Below are 26039 nucleotides of genomic sequence, written 5' to 3' on the forward strand. Positions count from 1 at the left end.
CTTCTTCAGAAGCACTATAGACTAGGATGTCATCGAGGAAAACAATGACAAATTTGCCCAAATATGGCTTCAAGACACTATCCATAAGTGTCATTACAATTTCGGGCGCATTGGTTAACCCAAAGGGCATTACCAAAAACTCGTAGTGTCCAAACCGTGTTCGAAATGCAGTTTTAGGTATATCGGCAAGCCGAATACGGACTTGATGATATCCTGACCGCAAGTCAATTTCGTAAAAATGCGAGCATGAGTGAGCTTATCAAACAACTCATCTACTCTGGGCAATGGGTATTTGTTCTTAACTGTAACCGCATTTAAGCCCCGGTAGTCTATGCACATGCACATACTGTCGTCCTTTTTCTTCACTAAGAGGATAGGCGAAGCCCATGGTGAAGAACTGGGTTGTATAAACCCTCTGCTAAGGTAGTCAGCAAGCTGACGTTCCACCTCAGCAGCCTCTGAATAACTCATACGATAAGGTGGTTTACTAACAGGTTTACAGCGTGAAGCCACGTCAATGCTATGTGTACTGATCGTGTTGGCGATAATCCTGATGGCAAATCATTAGGAAATACATCTTGAAATTCCTTTAATAATTTCTGTAATTGACTAGAAACGTTTGCTTGTTTAGAATTAGCACTTGGTGGAATAGAGGAGAGAGAAGCATGCGGCGTTGAGGAATGTTCAACAGACTCAATGCTAGAAAGAAAATGAGACAGTGAGTAACGCAAGAAAACCTGATCTATTTCATTATCAGAAACGAGATGCATAAGCTCAGCTGTACAAATCAGTGGTGATGAAGGTATATCTTTTTCTCCTAACAACAACACATGTACGCCATGGGATTCAAACATCAAGCTGCTGTGCTCATAGCTACGCTTCAGTGATGGTCCTAGGCTATGCAATCACTCCCTACCAAGAACCACATCAGCCCTTTCCATGTTCATAACATGAAAATCCAAACAAGTAGAGTACCCTTGTACTTCCAATGGAACAGCTCGGCATTGAGTATCCCATATTTCAGTATCATGTCCATTCATCATTGCTACCTTGTAGCGGTAGGTACTCGGAGTTTTGAGGCAGTTTGAGCTTTTTCACCAATCCGTAATTGATGAAATTGTGCGTAGCACCGTCATCTACCAAGATGCGCACCTTGTGCCCTTGCAAATATCCGTGCATATGTACTAACTCATGTGGTCCAAAGGTTGGTTGCCACATGGAAGCTGTGAGACAACATTCATGCACCACCTCAGTGTGTGTTACTTCCACTGTAGAGAATCTTGAGGAAGATTCAAGAGGCAGCAGTTGCACCGTGTGCACTGCTTTCTCCTTTTCCTGAGCAGCAGATTTCCCCTTGGGACAATCCTTTTTGCCATGGCCTCTCCCTAAACATTGAAAACATAAACTTTCTTTCTTGGATTTATCAAAATCCTCAGGAGAAAGAGGACCCCTGGACCCCTTGGGTTTTTTAGATGCATCTGAATTAGCAACTAGAAATTTTCTTTTATTGTGCCCATACTAAGTGCGTGTATTACCATGTATGCTAGCAGGCACGTGACTATTATGTGTTTTCTTCTCATCAGGATCATCATGGATATGTGCTTTCACTATGGCTTCCTCAAGTGTTTTAGGGTCTTGGGTCTTGACGTACTTCTTAAGCTCGGGTGTCAGACCTTGTATGAACCCCGTACTTGTTGAAAGGTATCCAAGCCTTCCAACTTGAGGATAACGTCCCATTAGTGAGAGATGTATTCAAGGAGTGATGGGTATTGGCGCTTGGAAAATGTGTCCCAAGCCGTCCAATTCCGATTGGCCTCATTTAAAAATTCCTTGCTAAACATTGCTTCAAAAGCTGCCCAACACAGTGGTATGATGTTCTTCTCCTTTAGAGACATCCACCATTTGTAGGCTTTGCCTTCCAGAGTTAAGCTTGTTTGCAGAGCTATGACTGTATCCGGAGTACGCCGCAAGGCGTGAATTCCATCCCACTTGCTGAGAAAGATATTCACTGCATCCTTATTGCGGTCTCGGTCTTCTCCCTTAAAAATTGGTGGTTTAGTGTTCTTTAAAAATTCATCCACTTCTTTGGCAGAGTATGCAACGTATCAGCATTTGGGCCTTGCCCTAGATTAGAAATGCCCTGCCCTTGTGTGGCAACGTGCTCATGCATGTGGGTGTCAGGCGGGACTCTTAGACTGCTGATACATTAATTGAATCACTAATGTGGATATTTTAGTAACATTTTCATTTAAAGCTTTAAAATTTTCATCCATGACTGTCATGCGTGTCTGAAGTGCACAAAATTCTTGAATATTGAGCAGTTCGTAAGTATCTTCTTCTGCCGTAGCATCGTGGGTACTCTCCTTGAGAGGATCCGCCGGCCGAGGGTCATCATTGGTAGGATCAGGAGTACTTTGCTCAAAATCGAATGTCATATTGATATCCGAATCCATGGCTACACAGTGTGGTGAAAGTATTCAGAAAAAATACATGATAGTGAGAGCACTCACAAACTATAGAAGCCTTGCTAACTCCATCAAAATCGAAAGTAATCTGGTGGAAAATGATTTGAATTGTCCGTCGTATATGGAATTCCACTAGCTTTTGATAGTTGAATCACTTAGGCTTGAAAGCGATAATTGATGCCAACAAAAACTTGTACTGCAACTTCGCCAATTTGGTTGTCTTGAAATTTCCGAGTTTCTGCGTAATACGCAAGAAATTGTCGTCGGAATGCATGCCGGCTTCGTTGATGCCGCCTAACTCAGCCTTGCCGTACTCGCACGGAGTGGAGTAGGGGGGGGGGATACCCACTGTGGGTACCACCCCTTAAGATTAAAATTGTTATGTATGGCCACTACCCCTAAGGGGGTGGGCGCCCTTCAAGTGGAAAAAAATGAGCTTCACAGTCGGCTATGGCGCCAACGGGCCAGTGCGCAGAGGCTTGAGAGCCTAGGGGGGTCGATGCGAAGCCCAAGGGGCTTTGGCCCTGTGTCGTAAAATCCCCAGCACGGCCTTGGGCCGCTAACGAGCCCAAGCGCAACCGCTTTGGTGCTCCTGCACCCGGCGGTCCTCCCTTGCCAAGGTAGTGTGCCCAGGGGCTGTGGCACTGTCGTCGACCTTGCTAAGGGGTGATCCCCACTGTGTATGACCTCGACATGCAAGCCTTGAGTGGCTAGAAAGCACCACACCCTTCCCCCTTTCCCAAAATAGACTTAAGCTCTGATACCAGTGTAAGACAAGGGAAGCTAGAGACTGAGAGTCCACCACCCAACCACCCATTATATAGGCAAGCTCCTGGCCCTTTGCCCTAGTTGGACTCCCCGTTCCACACCGCCTAGCCCGGCCTGCGCTTGTCTAGTCCGGCCTTGCTGGTGTCCTAACACGCTTCCCATTGTCAATCCCTGCAGCGCTTCATACTGAGCCTTCATACTCCATATCGCATGCAAGCCTACAACGCTTCATACTGCAGCTGCCTTCGAGTTGTTTTGAGGTGAGATCACCCACTTCCCTATGCCTATGCTCGTGAATGCGGTGAGGTGTTCTCATTCCCTGCTATTCGACGTTATGCAAGACACTGCTCATAGTTAATTGTCTTTGGAAGCAATCAGGCAGGTCATCGAACAGCCATGTTAATAGTTGCATTTTACGTTTTTTATTGCAAAATGTTTATTTGCTGCAATCATTTGTTAGTGTTTTCAATTTGTGCTAATGTAGTGCTCTTTCTCAGAACGCATGTCCATTCTAAAGCTTTATTATTCTATGCTTGTCCATTCTAAAGTAGTGTGAGCTGATTCTCATACTTTTATTCAAATTCTCTTGTGATTATAAAGCTTCTCTCTCTCTCTCTCTCTCTCTCTCTCACACACACACACACACACACACACACACACACAATAAGAATTGTTTTATTGAACCTTAACACCTTGTGACTTGGACGGGTGTGTGGATGGCCAGGGTTGTCAAATGAGCCATTTCAATGTCCGTGTACCGAAACGTGCACGAGGGGGAACTAGACCGAATAGGGTTGAAGAGAGTGAGTCTCCGAACGAAGATGTAGTATTGGGTACACAACTGGGGATTGTGACTCTACTTTCATGAGTATGCTTCAAGACAAAAATTGGTAGCAATCTCAAGTTGATGAGACCCTTGTCGGATCCCAAAACCATCGTGTAAACCTTGTTGAGTCCCAAAACTTTCCTGTGGGCTGCTACGCTTAGTCGACCACCCCAATTGCAAACTACTGCTCCCAATCACCAAACCTTACCTCTTAGGCCTTCCATGCATCCGCCGATTGGTGGACGTTTGGGCTCTTATGTTCAGGTTATTGGAGTGGCCCCTTCGCCTTTTGCTAGTGCTTCTATTCAGCCTTCTTCTACTAGTGCTTTCATTAGGCCTTCTATTGTTGGTAGTGGACCTCCAATTGCACAGGTTGGTATTGCAGCCCATGGTGTAGAGACTCAACCTCCTACTATTGTTAGAACCTCCCCGATTGCTCCAATGTCTACCCAAAGCATGGCACCTTCGGAAACTTCTAGGTCACAAAACAAGGGAAAGAGGCCCCGCCTCGTCGATGCAAAGTGGACTGAGGCTACTATGGCAGCATGCATTAAGCATTACGAAGAGAGGTGGGTGCATGTAAGGAAAGGTAATTTGAGACCAAAAGATTGGGATAAAGTAACAAACCAATTGAACAAAGAGGTTGAAGTGGAATATAGTTGTGAGCAAGTGAAGAATAAAATAGACACCTTGCGTAAAAAATACAAAAAAGAGAAGGGAAAGACAACCAACACAGGAGGGGTGAGGTCCACCCAGGAATATTTTGAGTTGTTTAACACCTTATGGTCAACAAACCCACGTTGTGTAGGCATTCCAGGAGCCTTCGATAGTTCTGGCTCACAGACCCCCGACGTGTAGAAGGTGGATGGTGAGGGAGACGGTGAGGAGGGGCAATAGGTGGATGTAGACGAGGATGGGGAGGCAGGTGGCACCACAAGGGAGAGAAGCAATGGCACAATAGTTCAGGATAGTAGCGAGGTTTTGGGTCCGGGAGTAAAATCACAAAAAGTGAAGGAGCCTAAGCGTGCATCACTAGGGATGTTTGCTCGTGCGCTAGGAACATCAGCGGGAAGTAGCAAGATAGCGTGCCTAACATGAATCAATGGCAGAGATTAGACTTTAGATATTTCAGCGGGCTATCATTTCCACAAACACATGAGTCAATACCGAGCGATTGGGGTACCTATCGAATTCCATAAGCCACTGACTTGCTTGGTAATGACCCATGTCTTAGCGGTAGTGATCCATCTAACGAACCAAACATCATTTATAAAGAAAAGCTTAAGACGTAACACATAGCAACGTTGACGACTGCCGCGGAGACATGGGTCAATACCAAGCGAGTGGTATAACTATCCAATTCCATAAGCCATTGATTCGCTTGGTATTGACCCATGTCTTAGAGGTAGTGAGCTATCTAATGAACCAAGCATGACTTATAAAGAAAATCTTGATATATAACACATAGAAACGTTGACGACTGCCGCTAAGACATGGGTCAATACTGAGCGAGTGGTATAACTATCCAATTCCATAAGCCACTGACTCGTTTGGTATTGACCCATGTCATAGCGGAAGTGAGCCATTTAATGAGCCAAGTGTGACTTATAAAGAGCTTGAGAAGTACCACATAGCAATGTTGACGACTGCATCCGTTGTGTTGGAGTTGGAGAAACTGCGCATGCACAGGAAGTCTTGTTGATCGAGGTTAAAACTGCAGGCCTCCTCTGACCTTCCAAGCAGTAGTATATGTGCATGCAGAGGTGTTGCACTGATCAAAACTTGCAACTCCTCTTTGTTTTCTTTGTTGATTTGCTCTAAAATAATCAACTCGTCTGATAAAGGCTCCTCATTGGATGGCCCTTGTGAAGCAGAGCCTTTTCCTTGCCTTTCTTGAGCTTTACTTGTGGCTGCCTCATTCTCCTCCTTTAATGGAACATGTTCCTCCCTAACAGGATCCTCCCTTATTGACACATGCTCCTCCCTAATAGGCTCCGACCTTACTGCCACAGGCTCCTCCCTTACTAGCACAAGCTCCTCCCTAACAGGCACATGCTCCTCTCTAACAGGCTCCAACCTTACTGGCACAGGCTCCTCCCTATCCTCCCTAACAGGATCCTCCCTTATTGACACATGCTCCTCCCTAATAGGCTCCGACCTTACTGGCACAGGCTCCTCCCTTACTAGCCCAAGCTCCTCCCTAACAGGCACATGCTCCTCTCTAACAGGCTCCAACCTTACTGGCACAGGCTCCTCCCTAAATGAGGCTCCTCCCTAAATGACTCCGGATCGTTCTTAACTGTATCTAGATCCTCCATGCCTTGCTCATTTTGCTTCATAACCGGTTCCTCCATAACTGTCTCTGTTTCTTTAATGACCGCCTCAGGGTCCACCCTGGCTTGCTCATGCCCCTCATCGGCTGGCTCAGCCTGCCCATCTGTGTCATTTCTCTCGACCCGTGATCGTGTCCTTCTGCTATTTGATTCAGCCCTAGAAGGCTCTGTCTATCATGCAGGAGGATGGAGAGGGGGGATGTTAAGAATATCCATGGTTCTACTATCCCGGATAGGTACTGACTGAAGCAGCCCATTGTAGCGGAGAGGAGCCTCCGAAGAGTGTCAAAATCCTGCGGCATGATAGTACCACGGTGTGCATGGGCAGCCAAGATATATCCATCACTGAAGAATTCAACGAGGTCGTCTTCTGCAATTTCTTGCAGACAGAGAAGTGCATTGCTGGCCCATCGCATGTCCACTCTCCAATGCTCGCAAGTCTCTCGCACTACTCGCTGGAAAGGAAGTCGTGGAATGGCCGGTTGCATGTGTCGTTTGATCCTTTGCAGCTCTTGCAGGACACCTGTGTGCGCCGCATATCAGCGCCTTCTTGCTTGAGCATGCAAAGAGTCACCTATTGCCCTTCTAGGCGTGGCCTTTGCACAAGGCATCTCTACAAATAGCATAACAAAAAACAACATGTCATTTGTTGCACAAGGGACTTAAGATTTCTAGGGTCAGCACAAAGCGAAGAAGTGCACCAAATATGGTTGTATTGCCTCAACTTGCTTGGTACTGACCTCAGAGAAGTATAATAGCAAACATCATTAATAAAGACGATGGTCAATATTAAGCAAACATGTGCAACGAATAGAGTTTTCCTTCCCATATTTGCTTGGTACTGACCTTAGAAAAGTATAATAGCAAACATCATTAAATAAAGACAATGGTCAGTACCGAGCGAACAGATGAAACGAACAGAGTTTTCCTTCCCTTATTCTCTTGGTACTAACCTCAAAAAAGTATAATAGCAAACATCATTGATAAAGACGATGGTCAGTACCAAGCGAACAGGTGCAACGAACAGAGTTTGCCTTCCCTTATTCGCTTTGTGCTGACTTCAAAAATGTATAATAGCAAACATCATCAATAAAGATGATGGTCAGTACCAAGCGAAACGGTGCAACGAACAGAGTTTGCCTTCCCTTATTTCCTTGGTGCTGACCTCACAAAATACAAGTGCACAAAAGTGGAGTAGCATACCTCTTCATTGTGTGTAGAGTTCTGCGTCACTAACAAGAGTAAGAGGAGGATGCGCAAAAAGGAGGAGCACTAGAGAGTTGTTAAGTATGGAGCCTGATTTACCCTTGTAATTTTCTGTGGTAAAAGCGCACATTTGTAAGGCCTCCATTATGAGGAGAAGCCATCGTGCGTGAAGGAAAATCACTCACCGGAAACCAAAATTTTCACGGACAAGAATCAGAGGCAACTTTAGAGGCCGAGACTTTTTTTTGCCGGAATATTCCTTTTTGCCGGAATATTATGGCCGGCCGGCGGCCGGAAAGTGGTCAGAAAACAACCGGTCGGTTGGCCGGTGGCCGGTAGTCAATGGCCGATGGACGGTGGTTGGAAGTCAATGGCCGGTGGCCGGTGGCCGAATTCAAAAGCGGACTTGTCTTCTCAAGGGCGGTCACACATGGGCGGATTGGAGGGTCCGATTTGGACTTATTCGCACAAGGGCGGCTACACATGGCTGTCTCTCATAAGAGAGGGCAGCCCTTTTGGCCTATAAAAGGAGGCCATTTCTACACACATTTCATAGTGTGAAGTTGATGAAACAAGTGACTGTGAGGTGGTGAGAGTGAAGCAAGGCGGGAGCTCTATTAAGGGTTTAATCCCTTTGTAAACTACTTCTTCTTTTGAAGTGCTAAAGCCATTGAGTGGCTGCTTTCTCGTGGACGTAGCCCACATTGGGTGAACCACATATATCGTGTGTACTCTCTCTCTCTCTCTACTCTATAATCTCTTGTGTGTGAAATCTATATCTCTCCATTAAGTAATCTACTCAAATATCTATTTAGCTACGTTTTATTTCCTAACAAGAATAAGATGAGGATGCACAAAAAGGTTTGGGAGCACAAAAGAGATGGTTTGCTTACTGCATAGCATCGACGGGGGCAGAGTTAAAACGCTGGGTAGTAGAGGATGCAAAAAGAGGGAGAAGAGCGATCAAGCTTTTACTGTTTGCTCACTGCATGAGCGCTCATCTGGGGCGAGGGTATAGTTAAAATGTTTGGCGTGGAGCCAGTTTATTACTCTTAAACTAGTTGTCCTTGTGAGCACAACCCACGTGCCTTTTTCGAGTGACCGTTTAGACTCAGATGCCGATCATCATTGCAGTCGCCATCTCCATCTCCAAGTAGAACAAAAAGATCGCCCTTGCCTTTGCCTTTTCTGCGCTCTTCCCCTTGGCCACCTCTTGCGATCCTACATTGAGCGACCTCCACTGGTTTGAGTCCATTGTTGTCGCTTTTAGATCAGATGCCCGATCATCATTGCAGTCGCCATCTCCATCTCCAAGTAGAACAAAAAGATCGCCCTTGCCTTTGCCTTTTCTGCGCTCTTCCCCTTGGCCACCTCTTGCGATCCTACATTGAGCGACCTCCACTGGTTTGAGTCCATTGTTGTCGCATCGCCATCACCCTTGCCTTTGCCTTTTTGTCCTCTTCCTCCTGGCCACCTTCTGTCTTGCTCTCAGCGACCTGCAACATCACCATCCAACTCGGCGCCATTGGATATTGCAGAGACAGGTTCTCTCTCTCTCTCTTTCTCTCTCTCTCTCTCTCTCTCTCTCTCTCTCTCTCTCTCTCTCTCTCTCCCCCCTTGCCTGTGTGTTGTTAATTGTGTGCGCACCGAAGCCACTGCGTTACAAGGTTAGGACACAAGGGGAACAACACTCCAAGGGCAAAGAGTGGTCGTTAGGGTAAGATTAGTAGTCTTGCAACCTCAAGATTGGCATAGTTACAAATTGTACGTATTAGTTGAGATTCTCCATGCACCGTATGGTTGGAATAATTACTCCTTATGTGACCGTGCCTGAGTTGTTATTCAATGCTATGTTTGGGCATAGTGAGTGAGTAGGTCTATATATCTTTTACTAATAACATTAAATGCTCTATTCCAATCCACCTATTCCGAATGGAGGTGGGTATAACGTAAATTCAACTTGGGTCAGAACTAAGCGAATAGGGCCCTTCAGAGATTCTTGGGGTCCCTATTCTCCTGGTTCTGACTCTGGTCACGTCACCTATTATGACATGAGCGCATGGAACAGAACCAAGCGAATAGAGACCTTGAGGGATACTCCAGGTCCCATATTCGCTTGGTTATGACACCAAATATAGACCAATTTTCAATATTAGTTTTGGCTTGCTTTTTCTTTCAGACATGGGGATCATAGTCCTGGAGATAGACGATGTGGGCGAGGATACAGAGCATTTACTAATAACATTAAATGCTCTGTTTCAATCCACCTGTTTCGAATGGTCATGGGTACAACGTAAATTCAACTTGGGTCAGAACCAAGTGAATAGGGCCCTTCAGAGATTCTTGGGGCCCCCTTTTGCCTGGTTCTGACTTTAGTCACGTCATCTATTATGACATTAGCGCATGGGACATAAACAAACAAATAGAGACCTTGAGGGATACTCCAGGCTCAATATTCGCTTGGTTATGACACCAGATACATACCAATTTTGTCTTGCTTTTTCTTTTAGTCATGGGGATCATAGTCTTGGAGACAAACGATGTGGGCGAGGATACATGTGAAGAAAAACTATTCACGTTCTTATACAATGCCCGTGCTCATCACCGTGCACCAGAACTATCAGGAATGTTTAATGCAGACTTGTCTATACAGAGGATCATAGATTGCTCATTTGAGTACCTACAAACTCATTTGCAACAGTATGAGCCAGTCATTTGTGACAATTCCATGACAATTGATGGCATGAGATATGTGCACCCAGCCGACCTTGACTCTGACAAGAGTGCAGTAAGGAGATTGAATCGCTCTCTAGAAAAGTGTCCCTCCAGTGCAGTGCTTGTACAAGACAAGTGTATGAAGCACTTAAAGAAGTGTCGCTTAGTGAAATTCAACCACGGGTTTATCTGTTACTTGAGGGAGAAGATGTGGAGGTGCAATTTGATCCAGAAGAAGAGCGGGTAGAGGCATTAAAGAAAACATTTGATGTGGGCTTAACTCTTGCTTCTCTTGCGAATGCAGCATTAGGGTGGAAGCAAGAAAGCCCAAATAAGGAAGTGACTTTGCCTCTGAATTGTGCTCCTAGCTTTGCTATGGAGGGCGACACCCACTATGTTCTGCTCAAAGGCATCATGCATGAGCTAAATATACGGGAGGACTATTGCCTAGCTGCAATTGCAAATTTTTATGAGGAAGACATGTGATTTGTGGATGATGATGGAGTGGACCAACATCTTGTTGTCGACACAGCTGTCCACGACTCATTGTTCACTTCAGGGTGGCAACTGATCAAAGATACATTCAATGAAGCGAAGTCCGGAGAGGCCAATTTACCAATAGATGAGTAGTTTCAATCAACAACAAAACAAATCGGCTTGGAAAACATGGGTAGGCCCGTGGCACCCAGAGCTTAGATAATGAATAGTCAGTCTATTCACTTGTGGGGAAGGTCGATACTAAAAATGGACGAGAATCAGATGATAATTTTTAAAGGCATTCAGACGGTATTGGAGATGGCCCAGTGATGAAATATCATGATCAATCTTTTTGTTGACAGGTGCTAGTGGATGACGATATTTTCTTTAGAAGAGCGGGAGGCTCACGGCAAGGGCTTGTCACTGGAGTACAAGGCAAGGATGCGGCGTTGTCGCACTACATCGGGCGTTTCAACCACAAAAAGGTTTGTAGAAACAATTCAAGTACTTGGCAATTGTACTCATCTCACTTACGGCCCATAAATGTTTTAATATTGTTTTGTAGATCATAATATACCACAAGGAATACTCCGAGGACAATGCAAAGTTCCCACTGTATGCTGCTCAACATAGTGGAAAATTTTATCTAGTGATTTCCACACGTTCGCCTTGTGATTTTGGATTGCCCCACCACCAGCATTGTATTTAACCACTTTATGTAACTGTTTCCATTTGTTGAACAAGTTTCTCCTCTCTTCTCTATGTGAATCTTTGAGGCTAAACCCAAGAAACCTTCTGGCCTTCACGTTGCCTATCGATGCTTTCCTAGGTACCTTGTAATGAGTTTGAGACATCTTAGGGTCCTCTTCGCTTTTGACATTGCCTCCATGCAAACCAATGTCTGAGAGCACTACCTCTAATGCTTTGATCACTCTTTTTGACTCACTCTCTGGCTTTGATGTCCATGCAAAACATATGTACAAATGAACCACCTTTTCAATTATTCGACAGAGCGCATGAAGTGTACAGACGTGACCTCTACTCAGAGGAATATCAAGCACTGGCCTAAAAGTTTTATCTTGAAGATGTCTGTTGGGAGCTCTATTTCATTGCACACTCTCAACATATTGTGCATCAGCCATGCAATATAAGCATGGATTTGACACAGCTGCTTTGTGTGTTATGTTGTACATTCACTTAAGAGTCTTTAAGTCACCTGCCATGTTCCATTCCACTGTATAGACACCAAATCCTTCCACTGAAAGAACGACTCTGTTTCTTTGTTGACTGATGATAGAAGTAATTTGGGTTTGACTAAAAACCATACCGAGGATTTTTAAAATCTTCCTTATCAACCTGCAATGAAAAATGAAAATAGAAAATCAACAACCAAATAATCAATATTTTTGTTATTATAGAGTGAACTAAGTATACTTGAAATGATCCTAGAGTTAGAATGTTGTTTTTGGATTGCATGCTAAAGTATCGTGTATCCTCTTTCATTATTGATGGATCCAGAGCTCTGTTCATGAGGATAATGGTGACTCTCTCCAGCTTCTTGTTCTTCAGGACCTCACACTCGTCGAACTTCAAAACAAACTTGAGAACCCCAGCGCACTCCTCTCGACTGATGTCAAAGAAGTGACATCATATCTTTGCAATGCTTCAAGATCAACGAAGAGGTTGTTGTGCTTGTTAAATTGTACCTCTTTACCGTCCTTGCCTAAGAACGTTGCTTCAATATGGAATGGTGACCTACATTGTTTACGTGCCGACGAGCAGCCTTTACATGTGATGGATTTGGCAGCAATGATCCTCTCTGTAGTTTATTTTGAGACTTTTTAGATAATGCTTTGAAGAGTGCCATGTATCCCATCTGCGAGATGCCACTCTCGCCCAAGTATTGCTTGCACTTCCATTATTTCCAGCTGATTCTCGTTCATGAAGGAGGTAAGGAGTCTCCCTTTCAACTTATGGAATTTTTTCTGAGTTATCATCTCTTCAACTACTTCTTTTGGAACTAGACGGCTTATGCACTCCGGCATTGAAGTCTACACCGTTCGAGTTTGGATGCAGTAAATACCTGCCAAAAAAGCACCATGCATTATGATCATGTATAGGAAAGTGTATCCGTTTGTTAGTGAAGCACATTGAAGATACAAAAGCAGAAACAAACTTCGAGTTACCTTAAAGCTCGTATTCATTTTTTGAGGCCACCACTACCAATCTTCATGTTCTCAATGTTGCACAGATCTCATTTTCTTTTCCGACTACCAAGCACGGTGTCTTTCTCTTGCAAACTTGTGATCTTATTTTCAAGGCTTTGGATTGTCTCTTTGTTTGATGAAATCTTCTGAGAGCATGCTTCATTAAGTTTCTTCAGCTGCATGTTCTCCATTTCCAGGAGGTTTCTTTTCCTTTCCGCATTCAATCCTCTCATTCAAAATTTTTGGTGTATCCCAATAGCCCATCCTTGCCATCGCCTGTGAAATCTAAGAGGTTAGTGATATTAGCAAAGGGAGGTGGCGCATTTGTTGTAGGATCCTTTGGATAAATAGACCCATCGGTCCACAAATCCAAATGATGTTCCTTGTTTGTCCTTCTAAGTTCTTTCTCCCATTGAGATAAGAAAGACTCCCTCCTACGTGTCTACAACGGTGCGTACTCTTGCAATACATCAACATGAAGATGATGTGTGTTCTTTCTTTGGGTAAGTGTTGAAAATGAAGGGGTTAAGGATTGCAAGTTCAAATTGGTGTTTTTATATCAGAAAAAGAAGCGTTCTCCATTCCTAGAGTTGATAGAGAAATAGATAGACACTCGAAACTCATGAAATATCTCATGTTTTGGGAGGGAAGGCCATATTCTTATGTTTAGAGTTGATAGAGTTTATGTGGCTTATGTTTCTGGAGGGAACGCTTGTAAGTTGGCATTTCAAATCATTAGTCATACGGTTAGTTGGATTCCTGACAAGAGAACAAAGGATAAGAATGATAAAGACGGTGGCTACCTACCAAAGAATGTCATTTTGACTTTTTGTTGGCGCAAAAAAGTATCACATAAAATGCACAATTTAACATTTTCATTTTCTCTCTCTAAGCCGACGTGGAACTTCTTACAAGGCACAAAAGTGAGTCCTATGTGTCATCTGTGTGCATGTTGCTGGAAGATGGTTTATTGTCTACTCGGCCACGCATGTGGTGGTGCTACCCAAGGCAAGTGGTGTTTTGGCATTCCATTCACTCTGGATTTTGAAGAGCGTCTCGTGTTGAAAACCAAACCACCTTTAGGATGTACTATAGAATGGCATTTGAGGCTTTCCATGAGCTGAAGGACCTCATTTTTCCCCATTTTCCATAAGGAGAGGTGATAGAGTTCCACAAGGATCCTATCCAAGCTGACCTTGCACTTGCTTGTGTGCTTTGGCGTTTTGCCCATGGTCACTCCTCTCGTACGTTGTCACAATTATTTCGATTAGGGGATTCCACAATCCGAAAGTACACCCAATTGATAGTGGGTGTCCTATGTAAACAAGAAATGTTGAATAGATATCAGATTGTAGTTCCTTCAGGAGCACGCCTTGCATTAGTGACTTTGAAGCAATCACTGGTCTTCCCAATATGTGTGGTGCCGTTGATGGTACACACATCAAGCTGGCCTTTGCATATAAACCCACTAGTTTTTTACTCAAAGCATTCAAGTCAAAAGCACGATAGGACTTGGCTTCCAAGAATGCATTCGACAAACAAGTTGCAAAAGGTAGGGTCAAGGTAGAAAATGCATTTGGCATATTGAAGAACCGATGGCGCATCTTGCGTGATCTCAATGTGAATTTGCCTTTTGCACCAAATGTGGTAATAGAATGTTGTGTATTGCATTCAAGAAAAAGGAGAATCTTAGCCCGGCGATGCTAATGACCCACATCCAAATGATGTTGAGCCCTTAAGGTGGCGAACGGTAACCCAACAATGGGCTGCTGGACTCAAGATGCGTGCAGCATTGTTCAATGATTTTGTGACATGCAATTCCCAACGAGCTTGAGATGCTTGCAGGTACCTAGGGGCACATGTGATCATGCGTGTTGAGTGTTTATTCAATCGCTTCAAATTTGTTTCTTGTGCGTTGCGGGTTTATGCAGGAATGAGGAAAGAAGGCTCGCAATCAGGTTGTTCTTTGTTTTTTTTTTTTGTGGTAGATTTATGGTTTGTATGTCTTGAGCATGATTGTGATCTTGCATTCTTGTGTTGCATGTATATACTTTTTTTTATATTTTTTGCTTTGTGCATGTGAGAGCATTATTCTTGGAAAACCCCAAAAGCATTTTATGGCGTGCTGTGTGTCCATGTTTTTTAATCATAAAAAGAACAAAAGATATTTGCATTGGGTGCATTGTGTTGCGTGTGTGGATGCGTCTGTGTGTGTGTGTGTGTGTGCACGTGCATGTCCGCATTAGTCTATGGAGGCTTGGGCAACCCTCATGGACAATGTGAGCATGGCCTGTGGAGGGGCAGAATTTGATTCTCGGGTGTCTTTAATGGATTGGATCCCCCCATAGCACGCTCCTAAGGAACTACAAAAAAAAGGAGCTCTATATAATTGTAAGAGTGTCTCTTGGCTGGCAGGCTGGCTGCCTTCGTTGTGCTCAAGCATCGTGGCCATCCCACGGCCGGCAGGTTTGTTGGTAAAAAAAATGGATGACCGTCAACCGGCCGGACTATTTGTGCTCAAGATTGCCGGCCGGCCGGCTGTGATTCCGTGGGATCTTTTGATGGCTGGAAAGTGGCCGCCCGGCTAGATGTGCTAAGACTTAGCACATGAGGCCAGACGGCCGCCATACCATGGCTCCTTTATTCCAAGAATATACTCTGGGCGGCCGGCGATATTGAGCACATGATAGCCGGTCAGCGCCCAATTGGTGGCCGGTCGTTAGGCCCGGCCGTTAGGCCGCCGGAGGATTTGAGCACATGGATAGTGGCCAGATGGAGACAATAAGCTCTTGGTCTCCCTAAAAAATATTTATTGAGTTTCTTTTATTTTTGTAGTTGCGTAGACGCGTGCTACGGGGGGAGATCCACTCCATCAAAGTCACCTGGGATTTGAACCCAACCCCTCCACAGGCCATGCACACATTCTCCTCAAAGGTTGTCCAAGCCTTTCAAGGATAATATTCTTTTTTTAATTAAAAAAATGGCATGCAAGCATACGTCAATCAAACACCACACACAAACAAACAGTGAAACACATGAAGCCATAAAACACACAAAACAAGCATATGAAACAAACACATGATACAATATGCACACACATAGAAACATGCAACAATGCAAAAATAGAAAAGCGTACCGTCAGATCCAGCTATTTCTGCAGAACACACAAAAAAACAAGTCAATTTAATTCATCCAATTAATTCACACATAAAGATTCGCGCTCTCAATTTTGTGCGATTCACCTATTGAAATCCGTATATAGTGCCGTGTGCATCCTTAGGCCTGCTGCGCGTTGACGCGTCATTGCACGCCACGTCAAGGCCTCCTCCACATTGGGGTGTGGGTCGATTTTCTTCAAAGGCTCCGGTTCACCCTTCAATTGTACAAAATTTTGCAATACGCCGCAAGCGCTAATAACCAAGGGAGCAAAGGGAAGATTTACATTGAGGTCGCGGAGAATGCGCCATCGATTTTTTAATATACCAAATGCATTCTCAACCTTAACCCTACCTTCGCAATATGTCTATCAGAAACATTCTTCTGTGGTAGGTCTTGCCCACCTTTGGATTTAGAAGCTTTTAGAAGAAAACTCGTTGGCTTATATGCTGAATCCCCCACAATATACGACCTCGTTGCCCGGAAGAAGAAAGCTGTGGAATCCATGGCGACTAACATACTGTGCAGGAAAAAAGTCGCCTGAGGCTTACGTGCAAGCTTTATGTGAGTGCCATCAACTGCACCACACATGTTCGGTAGGTCCGTAATGTCTTAAAAATCTTCTATGATCTTTGCTAATCGCCTTCCCAAAGGCATCTCTAAGTGGGTCCAGACAAGCATCTCCTGAGTGGTGAGTGTTGTAATGATAAGGTTGGTGTACTTTGTAATGGTAGAATCTCCCATCCCAAATAATTGACATAATGTTCTTGCGGAATGGCCATGTGCAAGTCTCCATAGGAGGCAACCAAGTGCTTGGCCAGCTTGGATGGGAACTTTAGACCATCCATGCACGTCAGGATACGGGAGATGGGGCAAGATCAATTCTTTCAGCTCATGAAATGCCTCGTAAGACATCCTATAATACATCCTAAAAATAGCTTCACAGTTTAGTCACCCTGATGTCCAAATAGTTGAGTGTATGACATTCCAAAATGTCACCTGCCTAGGGAAGCACCACCACATCCGTGGCTCCATCCCAACCAAACCCTCCTCTATCAAACCAAACATGGATGCAATGCAACAGACTACACAACCAATCAAACAAAAATACATAGACTGCATTCTATGCCTCCTACGATCCTGCCCTGGGTCTTCCTCACTAGGGGAAACAAGATGCAAATTTAGCAACAACAAAAGAAGCAGTTCAGCTGCATCAATTTCATCCATTCTACATTTTGAAAAAACTAAATAATGCATTAAAGAATAATACCAAGCAAAACTTTGATTCCATTTAGTTCCACCCTCCCTCAAAACAATTTTATGGCGATTAGTAAAGTACCTTGGCTTTGATGACAATCTTTGCGAGGTCCAGTTGAAATTTTATGTACATCTCCATTCGTCGAGCCTCCTAGTCCATCCTGAGCTTCAACAATCTTTCCTCTTGGGCAATCCGCTCCTTCTCGCAGTCTTTAATTGTTTGGGCCATCCCTTTTATCCCCTCCCTGAGCACTTTGGCAATAGATCCTAGCGATTTTCATTTGGGCTCTTTCACTTTTTGTGCTTTAACTCCAGGAAGGTCTTCAATCTGAGGGATTCGTGTTGCATCCCCTACATCCGCTGCACCTGCCACACTCACAGTCTCCTCTACAATAGTCTCACTCTCACCTCCACCCTCGCCCCCTGTCTCTCCACCAATCTCTCCCTTCCCCTCATCCTCTCCATCATTGCAGCCATCTCCCTGTTGAGTGCCTTGACTCCCTGCATGAGTGCTTTGCGAGCTAGCACTATCAAAGGCTCCCGGAATCCCCACACATCGTGGAGTGGATGACCACAAAGTGTCGACCACCTTGAAGTATTCCCATGTGGACCTTACTCCCTCAGTGATTGTTGTTTTTTATTTTTATTTTTTATATTTTTTTCTAAGAGTGTCTATGCGGTTCCTAACCTGCTCTGGTGTAAAGGTCTCAGTGACCTCATTTTTTAATTTGCAATGTAACTTCGTCCCAATCTTTCGGTCTCAAATTGCCTTTGTTCACATGAGACCATCGATCTTCGTAGTGTTTAAGCAAGGTCGATGTTGCGGTCTCGTCCCACACTGGTATCGCCATACGAGGGCGTTTAGCCCCCCTTGGTCGACTCACTAGGTGAGGTCACAGGAGGTCACAATGGAACAATCGATCGGGCAGTGGACAGAAGAGAAGGCCTAACATTCAATGCGGGTACGGTCATAGAAGCCCCCATGCGAGGAGGCATGAAGCCTTTGGGAATCAACGGGGAAACTGATGCAGGTTGGGGTCCTGGCCGTATGAAGGAAACACCCGGAACAACCCTCGACTGAAAAGGGATGGTCGGATGGCTCTATCCTATGTTCTCAATTGAGTGACCCTCATTCAATGAGCCCCCCCAACCATCCTCTTGAAGCAACTGCATAAACCCTAGGTTTTTGTTCAATTAGGTTTCAAACATTGTTTCGTTACCACCCAACCCACTAGTCTCTCTTGAAGAAACACTCTCTTGGCTGTCTAACTCTCTGTCGTTAACCCTAGCCATTCGTTGACCACCCCTAGGTTGCTTCAAGATGCGTGCATTGTAGTGACTCTTTGGATTTTGACCTGCAAATATCCCTAACAATCAATGACATTCATTTATAGATTGAAAAAAGAATACATGCATTTCACTTATTGGGAGACCCTCTCTAAAACCAAAAGACAATTTACATAAGCTTTTTTTTTTTCCAGGAAATGCATAAAAGAAACATTAAGCTTGAGGTGCAATAATCGTTAGCAATAGTTTTTTTCTGGATATGCATAAAAGAGTACTCAAAAATCAAACATTAAGCTTGAGGTGCAATAATCGTTAGCATCAGTTTGTGATTGTGTGAGAGAAATGCATAAAAGACTTTTTTTTTTTTTGGAAAAACATAAATGAGTACTCAAAAACAATTCTTTCAGCTTGAGGTGCAATATATTGGCAGCAATAGTTAGTGTGTGTGTGTGTGTGTGTGTGAGAGAGAGAGAGATCAAACAGCCTGTCTGGCAATAATATTAGTGTGTGTAATCCTGAAGCATGGCGTGTGTTGAGGGGGGGGGGGGGGGGGGGGGGGGGGGGGGGGGGGGGGGGTTGTCAAATCAAATACCTGTGAATTGGTTGATTATCGTGAGCTCGTGAAGCTGTCGAAAGAACTCCTACAAGCGTGTGTGGAGAACCGAAACAGAGAAGAAGCGTTGCATATGAGGGCTTTTGCCGACAAGGGGATGGGGAGGCGTTGCGCTCTCTTGCTTTTGATTGGCCAGCCAAATATGGCATGGCTGGCTAGAGTGGGAGAGGCCTAAATCTTCTCGGCGAGCGGCCAGCTAGAAAGGGCCTTCCACGTCAGCGATGTTGAAGCCGGCTGGAGCCTTTTCACTCTTGTGCTCACTACAAGAGCTCTCTCTCTCTCTCTCTCTCTCTCTCTCTCTCTCTCGTAGTTAGCACATGAATGAAAAGGCTCCGGGCAGCTTCAATTTTGCTGACGTGGCAAGCCCTGTTTTGCTGGCCACTTGTCGAGAAGAGTTAGGCCTCTCCCACTATAGCCGGCCATGCCATATTTGGCTGGCCAATCAAAAGCAAGACGGCGCAACGGCTCCTCATCCCCTTGCCGGCAAAAGCGCTTAGATGTAGCCCTCATATGCAACTACGTTTCGGTTCTCCACACACGCGTGCAAGACTTCTTTCGACAGCTTCACGAGCTCAAGATTTAACCAATTAACAGATATTTGATTTGACAACCTCCCCCCCCCCCAAACACACGCCATGCTTCGGGATTACACACACACTTATGCTTTTCTAGAAAACAAAATTCTTTTGTGCATTTCTTACACACACACACAGTCACTAACTATTGCTAATGAATAAATTATTGCACCTCAAGCTTCATGTTTAATTTTTGAGTACTGCGTATCCCAAAAAAAACTATTGCTAAGGAGTATTGCACCTCAAGCTTAATGTTTAGTTTAAGAGTACTCTTTTATGTGTTTCCACAAAAAAAAAAAGACAGCTTCTGTAAATTGTCTTTTGGTTTTAGAGTAGGGTCTCCCAATAAGTGAAATGCATATATTCCTTCTTCAGTCTATGAATGAATGTCATTGATCGTTAGGGATATTTGCAGGCCAAAATCCAATGAGTCACTACAATGCACGCATCCTAAAGCGACCTAGGGGTGGTCAACGAATGGCTAGGGTTAACGAGGGAAGGTTAGACAACCAAGAGAGTGCTCCTTCGAGAGAGACTAGTGGGTTGGGTGGTAACGAAACAATGTCTGAAACCCACTTGAACAAAGACCTAACGTTTATGCAGTTGCTTCAAGAGGATGTTTGGGGGGGCTCATTGAATGAGGGTCAGTCAATTGAGAACATAGGATTGAGCCAGTCGACCATCCTTTTCCAGCCAAGGGTTGTTTCGGGTGTTTCCTTCATACGGCCAAGACCCCAACGTGCATCAGTTTCCCCATTGATTCCCCAAGGCTTCAGGCCTCCTCGCATGGGGGCTTCTATGAACATGCCCGCATTGAATGTTAGGCCTTCTATTCTGTCCACTGCCCCATCTATTGTTCCATTGCGTCCTCCTGTGACCTCACCTAGTGAGTCGACCAAGGGGGCTAAACGCCCTCGTGTGGCGATACCAGTGTGGGACGAGACCGCAACATTGACCTTGCTTAAACACTACGAAGATCGATGGTCTCATGTGAACAAAGACAATTTGAGACCGAAAGATTGGGACGAAGTTACATAGCAAATTAAACAATGAGGTCACTAGCACCTTTACACCACACTAGGTCAGGAGCCGCATAGACACTCTTAGAAAAAATATAAAAAAGAAAAATAAAAAACAACAACCACCGGGGGGGTAAGGTCCACATGGGAATACTTCGAGGTGGTCGACACTTTGTGGTAATCCACTCCACGATGTGTGGGGATTCCCGGAGCCTTTGATAGTGCTAGCTCGCAAAGCACTCATGCATGGAGTCAGGGCACTCAACAGGGAGATAGCTGCAATGATGGAGAGATGAGGGGGAGGGAGAGATTGATGGGGAGACAGGGGGCGAGGGTCGACGCGAGGGTGAGACTATTGTAGAGGAGACTGCGAGTGTGGCAGGTGCAGTGGATGACGGGGATGCAACACGAATCCCTCAGGTCGATGACCTTTCTGGAGTTAAAGCACAAAAAGTGAAAGATCCCAAACGCACATTGCTAGGATCTATTGCCAAAGTGCTCGGGGAGGGGATGAAAGGGATGGCCCAAACAATGAAAGACTGCGAGAAGGAGCGGGCTGCCCAAGAGGAAAGATTGTTGAAGCTCAGGATGGACGAGGAGGCTCGACTAATGGAGATGTACATAAAATTTCAACTTGACCTCGCATAGATTGTCACCAAACCCAAGGTGCTTTACTAATCACCGTAAAATTGTTTTTGAGGGAGGGAGTGAGGGAGGGAGGAATGAAATGGAATCAGAGTTTTGCTTGGTATTATTCTTTAATGCGTTATTTTGTTTTTTGGAAATGTAGGATGGATGATATTGATGCAGCTGAACTGCTTCTTTTGTTGTTGCTAAATTTGCATCTTGTTTCCCCTAGCGAGGAAGACCCAGGGCAGATCGTAGGAGGCATAGAATGCAGTCTATGTATTTTTGTTTGATTGGTTGTGTAGTCTGTTGCATTGCATCCATGTTTGGTTTGATAGAGGAGGGTTTGGTTGGGATGGAGCCACGGATGTGGTGGTGCTTCCCTAGGCAGGTGACATTTTGGAATGTCATCCACTCAACTATTTGGACATCAGGGTGACTAAACTGTGAAGCTATTTTTAGGATGTATTATAGGATGTCTTACGAGGCATTTCATGAGCTGAAAGAATTGATCTTGCCCCATCTCCCGTATCCTGACGTGCATGGATGGTCTAGGGTTCCCATCGAAGCTGGCCAAGCACTTGGTTGCCTCCTATGGAGACTTGCACATGGCCATTCCGCAAGAACATTATGTCAATTATTTGGGATGGGAGATTCTACCATTAGAAAGTACACCAACCTTATCATTAGAGCACTCACCACTCAGGAGATGCTTGCCCGGTTCCACTTAGAGACGCCTTCGGGAAGGCGATTAGCAAAGATCATAGAATATTTTCAGGGCATTACGGACCTACCGAACATGTGTGGTGCAATTGATGGCTCTCACATAAAGCTTGCACGTAAGCCTCAGGGCGACTTTTTTCTTGCACAGTATGTTAGTCGCCATGGATTCCACAGCATTCTTCTTCATAACAACCTTGTAACCTTTCAAGTAAAATCCCTACATCCCGCTCATGATGTGAAACGCCATCACGCATGTCAAGCCATCCATCCTGTCTGCACCCTGAGTCTTTGTGCTTTCCTCTTCTCCATACTTTGTACATCCTTTGCAAACTTGGAGGCGATTCCAAATGTATATCTTGCATAACCTTCCAATCCTCTATAGCCGCAATCCATTCTTTTTTGAATAGTTGAAACACCTCGAGAGTGTAACCACCTCTAGTTTCATCCTCCCACATACGATCCAATAGAACCTGCAACACCTGGAGGTTTTCCACCCCCTTTGCCAGCTGCGGATCAAACCTGTCACAAGCTGACTCCTCATCGAACCATACCTGGCTACCACAAGCGATGATGAAAACTAACACAAAGCAAGATCAAGATCAGCCAGGAAATTGACTTGACTGAACCCAGGTGTAGAGCCAAAACCCACCAGCAAAACAACTCCCATTGAGCTCCACACAATGCAAAAAAAACCACAATCGGCTGATCAAAAAACAAATCTGGAATGGGCAAAGGAAGCCGACACCACTTGCTGAAACAAAACTGATCCAAATCAGCCCAGAATAGGGCTGGACAGAGCCTCAATTGGATGGTACCAAAGAATATTGCCGGCTGAAGAAAATAAGCCCCAAGATCGGCCAAATGCTGATCCGAAGATAATCCCGGAAAGGGCGGAAGTCAATAGTCAATGACACGGATAAAAGCCTGGATGCAAGAGCAACCTCACAACCACGTACATAACCAGCCAATACCTCAATTTGTAAACATAATCCCCATTGGTAACGCATATAAAGTCCCTTGTTAGTTGTTCCCAAGCTGCTACAAGCTTTTAGAATACAAGCAAATGTCATTGCATCTGGGAAACGTCCCTCATCTTTCATGCTATCAACACAGCTCAATGCCATTCCCAAATGACCATGTTCAGAATCTCCTGCAATCAGCGCATTCCCTCATAAAGGGGGAATAGGAATCTAACACATCCCCAAGGTCAGCTAAGCAGGAAAGAAGATCACCATTTCTGCCATATCCATGCTAGGACTAGTACGGCGAAGGCGGCTCTCTCTCTCTCTCTCTCTCTCTCTCTCTCTCTCTCTCTCTCTCTTTTTATCACGTGCACATGGGCTTCTCTCAGTTTTGGAGTTTAGCCTTCATTAGTATGTGACCCGCGTGTTGCTGCGGCCAAAGAAACATCGCTTCTAATCTTGTAGGGATATCTTCTCTTCCAAGTGAAACACTATCAATACTCTATTCCTACATGTATATTCTATTGCATTTCTCTATTCCTACATGTATATTCTATTGCATTTCTAAAAGTAATGCATTACACAACCTCTGGAAGATTCTAACAAACGTAAATATATGTAAGATTATAGACATTGTTTTCAATAAGATGCTAGCCCTTGTTCAAAAAACTTAGGAGTGCTCTACTTCTATTTGGGGGGGGGGGGGGGGGGGGGGGCGAGAGAGAGAGAGAGAGAGTCTCCTCCTTCTGGTGTATCTTAGTCTAGCAATGCTACCAATGTTGATTATATAGATTAGGTAAGCTAGCATGGTATGAAGAGATGAAAGCCGTTTGGAATCAATGTAACAATAAATCTTTTTTTGAAAATGGAGTGCGTTCTAGAATTGGTGCCATTGATCTCAATCTATGCTTATCCTCTAATTACAAAACCATATTCATCTTTGAGACAGCAGATTGTATTCAACCAGCTTGAGCCTGTTTCCTTGCGCACAATCTATAATATACCAACCATTTGGCTTAATTGTTGCTCTATTAAATGTGTGATTGGACATCGAGGCAATGTAGGACAGCCTCTTTTTGTGTACACATTAGGTTCCTTGAAAATTTGAGAATATGAGTATCATACCCTAGTTGAGTGTACACACACACACACACACACATACATGTATATATGTGTATTTGTGTGTGTGTGTGTGTGTATGTATACATAACTACATACATACGCATACAGACATACACACACACACACACACACACACACACACACACACACACACATATATATATATATATTATATGTATGTATATGTATGTATGTATGTGTGTGTGTGTGTGTACATATATATATTTCTTATATCAAAGATTTGTCACATACGTCTTGAAGCCTCTTGTTTTTGTTATAGTACAATAACTATGACATTCAAAGCTTTTTATATGCTCCCTTCGTGCCCCCCCTCCACCCCCCCCAAACTCTCTCTCTTTCTTCTCTCTCTCTCTCTCTCTCTCTCTCTCTCTCTCTCTCTCACACACACACACACACACACACACACGTATTAGATGGATAGCAATTTTCATGGAGTTCATGTGTGCATACACATATGACTTGTCATCGTGGTATAGTAGTTGAAAAATTGGTAGTGCGGTTGAAGTGACGACCTCAAGTCAACACATGAAAATGATGAGCAAACTTCTATTTTCAATCTCTGTAAAGAAAAGTATAGATGGCTATGATTGGTCTCTCTCTCTCTCTCTCTCTCTCTCTCTCTCTAGTCTTGAACTTGAGACCATCGAATAGATCTTTGAGATCTCATTGGATCGCTCCTACAACATTTTAAATTCTTCTTTTTTCAAGACTTGTGTGTGTGTGTGCGCACGCGCACGCATGTGTGTATGTGTGTGTGTGTGTGTGTGTGTGTGTGTGTGTGTGTGTGTGTGTGTGTGTGTGAGTGAGAGAGAGAGAGAGAGAGAGAGAGAGAGAGAGATGGAAGATGAAACAAAAATAACTTTATTCTCACCCAAGTTGCCATATATATCTTCTGGGATTGTTCTTATGGGATTAAAAATTTTATTATTATTATTATTTTTTTTCTTCTTCTTCTTCTCTCTCTCTCTCTCTCTCTCTCTCTCTCTCTCTCTCTCTCTCTCTCCCCTTTTCAAAGATATTCAAGTGTTAAAAGCCTTGTTGTGTAACTTTAGTGTCTTTTTTAGATTCTCTCTTTCTTCTCTTTTCCCTTCAACTTGCTGCGTCATTCTTTCGGCGCTAAAACATTTTTCTTTATGTGTATGTGTGTGTGGGGTTGATTTTGATAGGCATCTTTGCCTATCAAAATTCAGAGAAAAGGACAAATATATCCAAGAACTAGTAAAAGGTACCATAACTGGGCAATCTCTCTCTTTATTTGGGGTGCCAATGAGAGGGTTGATTTTTGTTGGACATTTTATTTATTTTCTATGGGTGAAAAATGTTAGCTACCCTTTTGAAAATACTCTACTACTCTAAAAAAACCATATTATCTTGGAAATTTGACTTTGTGTGTCACTAAATATAAATTTTGTATATCACTTGCCTTCAAGGACTATTTTAAACTCCTTCTCTATAAATTTTTGACAAACGATTCAATCTACATTTTAAAAAAATCAATTACATTTTATGGTACTCATGTGATAGTCGCATAAATATTAAGTGACCCCCCCCTAAAAATTTGAAGGGCTTGAAGGGTGTCCTTGGTGAGACGGAGCCCTATGAGCTCGAAAGGAAAATATCTCTCTCTCTCTCTCTCTCATGTGCACGTGCACGTACACACACACACACACACACACACAT

General features: G+C 44.1%; 3 pseudogenes; 2 read left to right on the forward strand and 1 right to left on the reverse strand.

Annotated features, from left to right (window-relative positions):
• The first annotated feature begins 4281 nt into the window (after positions 1–4281).
• Positions 4282–5157, forward strand: LOC147435466 (uncharacterized; annotated as a pseudogene).
• Positions 5158–17480: 12323 nt separating this feature from the next.
• LOC147435467 (uncharacterized) lies at positions 17481–18394 on the reverse strand (annotated as a pseudogene).
• A 2277-nt stretch (positions 18395–20671) lies between these two features.
• LOC147435468 (uncharacterized) lies at positions 20672–21582 on the forward strand (annotated as a pseudogene).
• The last annotated feature ends 4457 nt before the right edge of the window (positions 21583–26039 follow it).

The sequence above is a fragment of the Adiantum capillus-veneris genome, chromosome 18, assembly GCF_014529385.1.
Source record: "Adiantum capillus-veneris isolate H3 chromosome 18, ASM1452938v2, whole genome shotgun sequence".
Taxonomy (NCBI): domain Eukaryota; kingdom Viridiplantae; phylum Streptophyta; class Polypodiopsida; order Polypodiales; family Pteridaceae; genus Adiantum; species Adiantum capillus-veneris.